This window comes from Morone saxatilis, unplaced genomic scaffold (assembly GCF_004916995.1).
Source record: "Morone saxatilis isolate NCDOM2014 unplaced genomic scaffold, NCSU_SB_2.0 Contig16, whole genome shotgun sequence".
Lineage (NCBI taxonomy): Eukaryota > Metazoa > Chordata > Actinopteri > Moronidae > Morone > Morone saxatilis.
In genome coordinates, this window is record NW_023339718.1 from 6,946,849 (window position 1) to 6,954,131 (window position 7,283).

Below are 7,283 nucleotides of genomic sequence, written 5' to 3' on the forward strand. Positions count from 1 at the left end.
CCACTGTTATGGTTTGTTTTACTGTCAAAGTTGCAGCTCGTGTTGTTGCTCTCTGTGTTTACCTGGATTGCTCAGAGAGACTGCTGTAGGTCTATTATGATTGACTGAAACGATGCATTGAAGGGTATTTTTCATCTATGCCACGGGGAACAGCTCCTTACAGTGGTAAGGATTCCCATTGACTCCCTTTAGTCTCCATGGTTGGTGCTCTCTCTCTCTCCCTCTCCCAGCCACCTCAGAGGACATGCGGCATGTTGATAAATACATGTCTTTTTTCCATCTTACTCAGCACCATCCATCAAATTTGTATGTCCATGTTACACTGCTGTGCTTGAGGGAGGTAGGGGGGTGCCAGTAGTCGTGCAGAAACACACTCTAAATCGTCAACAAGGGATGTATTGCTCTCTCTACATACTAAATAATTACTTGATCATTCGCGCTGCGCTCTGGTCATGTTAACGTGGTGAATTGTCTAAAGTCAGGCGATGCCAGGGTTATGCTGTGTGGAGATTTAGAAGTGGTCTTTTGCTGTGCTCTGTGGGTTAATAACCTCTTCACGCACTATAACCACTGTGTTTTGATCCTAGTAATACTTTGGATAGAGCATTTCTCTGGCTTGCCCACGGCTTGGACCACTCTACAGAAGACCAGTCGCCCTGTGGTTGCAAACTCTTTGTGGCCCCACATACCGCCGCTGTGATTATAGAAGTGCCTCCTCTCCCTTGTTAAAGGAGCAAAGCTCTAATCTAGCCTCTGTGTCGCCCCCAAAGCCAGCGTGCTATAGTGAAAATGTGCGTGCGTGTGCGCGCGCATGTGTGTGGGGGTCGGTCGGAGCGAGAGAAGAGGGGAAGGGAAGGGTGGGAGAGAGGGAGAGCAGAAAGGAGGGAGGGGGGTTATAACGGAGTGGCCCTTTCCTTCTTTTGAGTGACACGACCCCTCTCCTCTCTTCAAAGGCCATGCAGAAATAAACGCATCTCATTTGAATGGCGATTTTTTTTCTTGGTGGTATTTCACAGCCAATATTTCTGCAATAGGAATGTGTATTTTTCTTCCCTACAATATTGAATTCAGGGATGGTTCTGGTGGCGGGGTATTCAATATTCCCATCTCTCCACATGAAGCATTCTGCAGCCAGTGTGGTATTTTGTCCATGACTACACCACCAATACCACCCCCTCCACTCCTGCACCCCCACCCCGTCCAAATTCATTTGCATCCGCTGATGATATCAGTAAAGAATTGCTGGCACCGTATGAGGCAGGGTGGGGGAAGAAGGCTTATTTGGATAAAACTGGACCGCAGAGTGGACACGGCCCTAAAGGTCAGTCGCCCATTCATGTCAAGGTGGCAGGGGGTGTGTGTGTGTGTTGGGGGGGTCGGCATGGGATTGCCAAAGAGGCTTATTTGAAAGCGGGCGTATATTTGAGGCAAGGGAATGAAAAGGAGTGGACCACAAAGCTCGTCATACTTCAAATACGCCCCGTCACATCTTCACTCTTTCCTTTCCATGCAGGCGGTGGGTATATAAGGAAGGTGGGGTCTCAGTACTACGGCATGGCCTGCAGAACATGCAGCAGAAAATAAAACATGTGGATGACAAGGTGGATCATAGAGGTTTCTGTGCACAAAAGAAGGGCTCTCTAAAGGTTACTCTTATAGTGGTTTCCTCTGATTCGTGTAAATAAATTACTGGATTAATTCAAATGAGGAGGCCAGTGTTGTTGTCAGAAAGTTCCTTTAATGCTGCTGATGTGGAGCATTTCATGTAATCTCACAGGGCTGTTTACAGCACCATAATACAGAAGAGACAGAAAACCTTTTCTGAAAGGATTCTTTATGGCACCAAAATAGGGCTTTGCCATAGAGCAAGCCTATAATTTTCTGATTACTAGGCTATATACTACAATTTTGGTAATAGTGCAGAATGTCAAGGATTTACTTCTAAGGCGAAAAAATAAAGAAAAAAGCAAAGCAAAAAAAAAAAACCTGAAAGATATGGTATGTATGCTGTGTAGTGCAACTCAGTGACACACTGAACGCCATGCAGTGTTCTTTGAAAAGTTATTTTTTAAAGTAGAAAGGCAATATGTGCTGTAAATGTCGCACTAATATTGGAAATGCTTGTTATATATATATATATATATATTTTGTATTAGTATTATCTCGTTTTATATTAATCTCATTTTTGACCACATGCTGATAGTACAGTCTCTTCTGCACTGAATGTAAACAATATCACATAGTGGCAGAACATGTAATAGAACTGCAAATGTATTTTCACATTAATTAATAAATCAATTAATGCACTCTCCTGCAGTGCATATACCCCAATTTACTTCGAGGGCACAGTCACCATCCATCGTGCGCGTCTACACACACACACACACACACACACACACACACACACACACACACACATTTATCACTTCATCATTATGTAAATATAATAAAATTAGGTGAGGTACATTGCAGTGGAAGGAGTCACAATTTCATTATAATTATTTCTAAAACTATATTAGTGGCCTAGTTATACGTGTGCCCATGCAGTGTAAACTTTATTTTCAGTATGGAGGCTGTGGGGGATTATTGGACGCCTTAACTGAGCGAAAATTGTCACAAATTGCTGGTTGTCGAGGGGCGAATGACAAGATAACGAATATGAGAAATTCTGCCCCTGACACCTCGGTTCATATATCATTGCAAAAGCCGACTAATCACTCACATGTTGTCTTTAGTATTATTACACTTCAATGTCACGTTTAAGGGATATGTCAAAATTGTAAATTTAGATTTATGTTACTTCCAAAACTTAAAAAAACAAAAACATATTTGCTAATTCGGCTTGGGTGTGTGCACTAATTAAATTGTCTGGAATTATGCAAGCTTTTCAGTTAACAGCACCTATTGATATAAGATTAGTACACTATGCAACATTTTTTTTTAACCTGTTCGGTTATAATTCGGGCTGAGATGAACAATAACAAGAGGCATCCGCCAGTTGAATGACGCACAGTGCAGCTCGATCATTTTAGATATATAGCTCTACATTGATTGCTGCACTATACTCGCGATCCAGCTTTTACCACTGCTATCATTATTACTCATCATTATTACTGCTTATACTGTATGTGGCGATAACTGCTATTGCTGTTATTGCGCCATCATTACCAGCAATGATGTTACAGGGAAGACGACTTAGTTCTGTCTTTGTATATGAAATAATGGCTGCGGTGAGGATGAGTGGGGAAGATTGCTGCGAGTGGGTGAGGATGGAAGTGTGGGAGGCATATTACTGACCATTTTACACACATGGTTCCACTTTTTCTTTTTCTCTTTCTTTTGGTCAAACACACCTCTTAACAGACATGTAGTATATAGGCTATATATATAAAGTGAGTGCAATCAACTATGTACTCGACAGAAGATGTATTGTTTGCGTGTGGTACACATACACCTCCACAGTAAATCGCTGTGATGGAGCTTGAAAGTGATAGTATCGATTGATTTTGTCAAGTGGGGGAGTCACCTGCCGCCCTTCCCCTCCCTCACCCACTTTGACATTAAAAAGTTCTCCCATTTTCAGCTTCGCCAGTGATCAGCTGGTTTGCCATCTTGACCTCTCGGATGCTCATTAAAATTTGATCCGGTGGAAATTTAAAAAAAAGGCAGCATATGTTACACTGTAACAGTAATTCCTCGAGTTGGGCTCGATCACGTATCAATCTTGTACAAATGGTGAGCTTGCATAGCAGGCACGGCAGGGCTTGCATCGCGCTATGGCATGCATGATACACAAAGTTTTTAGTGTTTGAGAGCGCTAAACCGCGGCGCTTTGTTGTGGCTTCCCTCTGCGCCTCTGTGTGCCGTGTGCGCAAAGACAGCCTCTCTGTCTCAGACCCTCCATGCTATTATTGTTTCTACCTTTGTTTGCTAGATGGCGCTCTGCGTTGTGGGACCCTCTGACACAAGAACCGCCTCATACCCTCTCTCTCTCTCCTCAGCTCTACTCTCAGCCCACAGTCCGCCGCACAGCACAGAGCAGCTTTTCCAAAGCCATTTTTAAAGCAGGAATTTCAGCAGCTGCAAACGACTCGAATGCAACTCCACCGCTGTGAATAGTGGGGGAGTTTTATAATTGCATTATCCTATGTCGACTGACATTTTTGTTTGTTTTGTTAAGCTGTGGAATCACATCGATTAAAACCAGCGATCAGTAATGCATTTAATTTAAATGTAAACTGATGGTAACACAGACTACCGCGCAATATTTGAGCTTTAGATAATTAATTGTTTGTTTAAGCAATGTAACGTTGCAGAACATATACACTAATTCAGATTGAAATTATGTTGAAAGGAATAAAAGGACTTTAATTATCAATTTTCCAAATAAATAATGTCGTATTAATTTAAGTAAAGACAGGGACACTTAATCTGACAATGCAACAGAGAATTAAGTTCGACTACAGAATCTGTACAGCAGAAATATTTAGCAACAATTTGTCCTTACAGAAAATCTTTTGAATGGACTGTATACTGACACATAATGTCTTTAGGAAAGGCTGCTTTGGGTGCAGTAATGCCAAACAAAGCGCATTATTCATGTTCAAATATAAGAAAAATAACGAAAATATACCTTTTTATAATTTTGCAATTTTTACGATATTTTAACAATCCAACGATCATCTGTCCGACTTTATATAATCTGTTTTAGATTGGTTGCAACCAAGGGGGTAAAAAAAAGTCTATTGTGTTGTTTGCTGAGTGGCCCACTCTGCTCTAAGATATACTGCTGCAGTTACACTTTCACTAAATAGCGGCTTGTCGGTGTCTGACGTTGATGAATGTGTTGGAGACTTGGAGAGCCTTTTACAGCTGTCTTAAAAAGCGCCGTGGCCCCAGACCAGCCACAAACAGATCAGGTGCAGGGGCCTCAATACGGCAGTCAATGACAAAGAAACACGCACTTTACACGCATTTGGAAAGAGCTACTCCTGCAATGAAAAGTAAACTCTTTTTTTATTTTGAAATCGAGTTTACTCACCTTTTCGGTTGACTCAAATCTTTATGATGTGAATTATTTGGTCGTTTGAGGAAACACAAGTGCAAAGATGAATCTTTTTATGGAGATGAAATTGCTTTTAGTTTATGTTGGTAGTTTCCAGCTGGAAATCATGTATTTTAACCATCTTTTAATTTGCCAGTAGATCACTGGACAGATCCAGAAAATAGACTCCCTCTTATGTGGCTGAAGATAAACAGTGCAAGTGCAGACCATGTGGGCTGCGAATGGTGGTTTTGGCTTTTTTTCCTCTCACTGTGGGTTCATCTAGTCCTCATGTAATGACATCTAAAATACAAATGCAAACCCAGTATTATAATATAGAGCCCATTCAAATATTATGTGGGAATTAAAACTTGATAATTTTTCGAGTATGGCAGCTCATTTCGGTAAATAGTCGATTTATAGTTGATCCACACGATGAACAAGAGAATGATGCATTTTATATTTCATTAGCTGAGGTGCTCAGGAACTTTTACGCCTGTTACAGTGGACTGATGGAGAAAGCACACAAACAGCACACGTATGGACACAAAAGTTGCGGGATTTGAATCTTCTAGTTTACAGAACAGTCTCTCTAACCACAGGCCAGGTTCACCGTTGATTGAGTTGTATTATCCATTTGTTGCAGACACCCCCTCCAACACACACAGAGATACACAGTCACACTTCCTCCCCCGTTGAATCCTGGGTGGTGTGGCACAGCAGGTTCGCTTGTACTGTATACGGGGCTTCTGCACCTGCAGCACCCAGAAGACACAAACCCAGTCAGGCTTCACCTCATTCCAACCCCCCATCCCACGTCTTTTCTTACTGCTATTTACATGAGTTGGCCTACACTTGCGCGTTATTAGCAAGCGGGGGAGAGAGGGTAGCAGCATTTCAATTATTTTTTGAACAATGGGCATGGGCCCGTCATACATTTTGAGTGTTTGAGTAAGGCTCTCTTGGTATTTGTTTTCCTCGACTTAACAAGCCATCATCTCACACATGCATATAGAATTGAAATTGCTCAGAGATCCCGCAGGCAAAGGGCGGGTTGCGGGTTCAATTAAGGTGGAATAATGCATGGGGACAAAGCGTATGATGACCTCGATTGAAATTGATCAGAAAACGCATTCACCAAAAAAACACACACACACAGTAGTCCCTTTGTTTTGACTTAATGTTGCCTCTTTGTATCTGCTCGGAGGCCTATCTGCCTCTCTGAAATCGCAAGCTACTTTGATTTTTGAAAATAATCCCAATGTCTGAATATAAAGCTAAGAATTTAATACCACCCAACCTATGTCTAGACTAATTCACTCATTTCTTTGACATTTCTTTCTTTCCTTCCTTAATCGAATTTGCCACATTTAAGCTGGTGTGTGGATTTTGAAGCATAAGCAGCCATTTGGGCTCTATCCCTGGAATGACAGAGAATACGAAGGTTTGTCATAATTTCTTAAGTAGAAAACAAGATATTTCACCGGCACAGTGGGATTTTAACGAATTAAAATATCTCACTGCTTGCCTGTGATAAAACGGTATAGGATTGGGGCGCTCGCTTGTTAAGTAACTTGCTGTCAGTATAGTTAGCAGTGCTCTGATATGGACGGTGGCTGCAGAGCCTCATCTCTTGGGGTTTTAATTAACAAGCTGTCTCAAAGCTGTAGAGCTCCATCAAACAGCCTCCCTCTCTCTCTCTCTCTCTCTCTCCCTCTCTCTCTTTCTCCACCAGTAAATCCTTCTCCCGTCAGTGCCTTGGGCTCTCTCTCAAACTTTAGACGTTCTGGTTCCCAAATCAACTTGTTACCACAGTATGTGCACCAGCTGATAGGGTGTAACTACTCTGAGAAGATTTGCAAAATATAAATTGCTTGTTTTCTCTTTTTGCTCAGCATCTATTTACATGCACTGATGCGCACGTATATCCACCAGACGTCCACATACTGTATATTCTGTTGGGTTTGACTTCAAGCCTGTCTGGTGCATGAAGAACTGTTGCTTCCTCTGCAGCTCATGTAAAAGAGAGAGATGACTTGTATAATCTGTTAAGGAGGATGAAATATTTCAATCTGCTTCACAAATGTTAGATTATGCACATTTAACCTGCAAAACGTGTTCTGATGATCTTTAAACACACTTTGCAAACTCTTATTTGAAATGTATTCAGAAAAAAAGGCAGTGGTGGAATGTAACTAAGGGAAATGTACTTTTTACTCCACTACATTTATTTGACAGC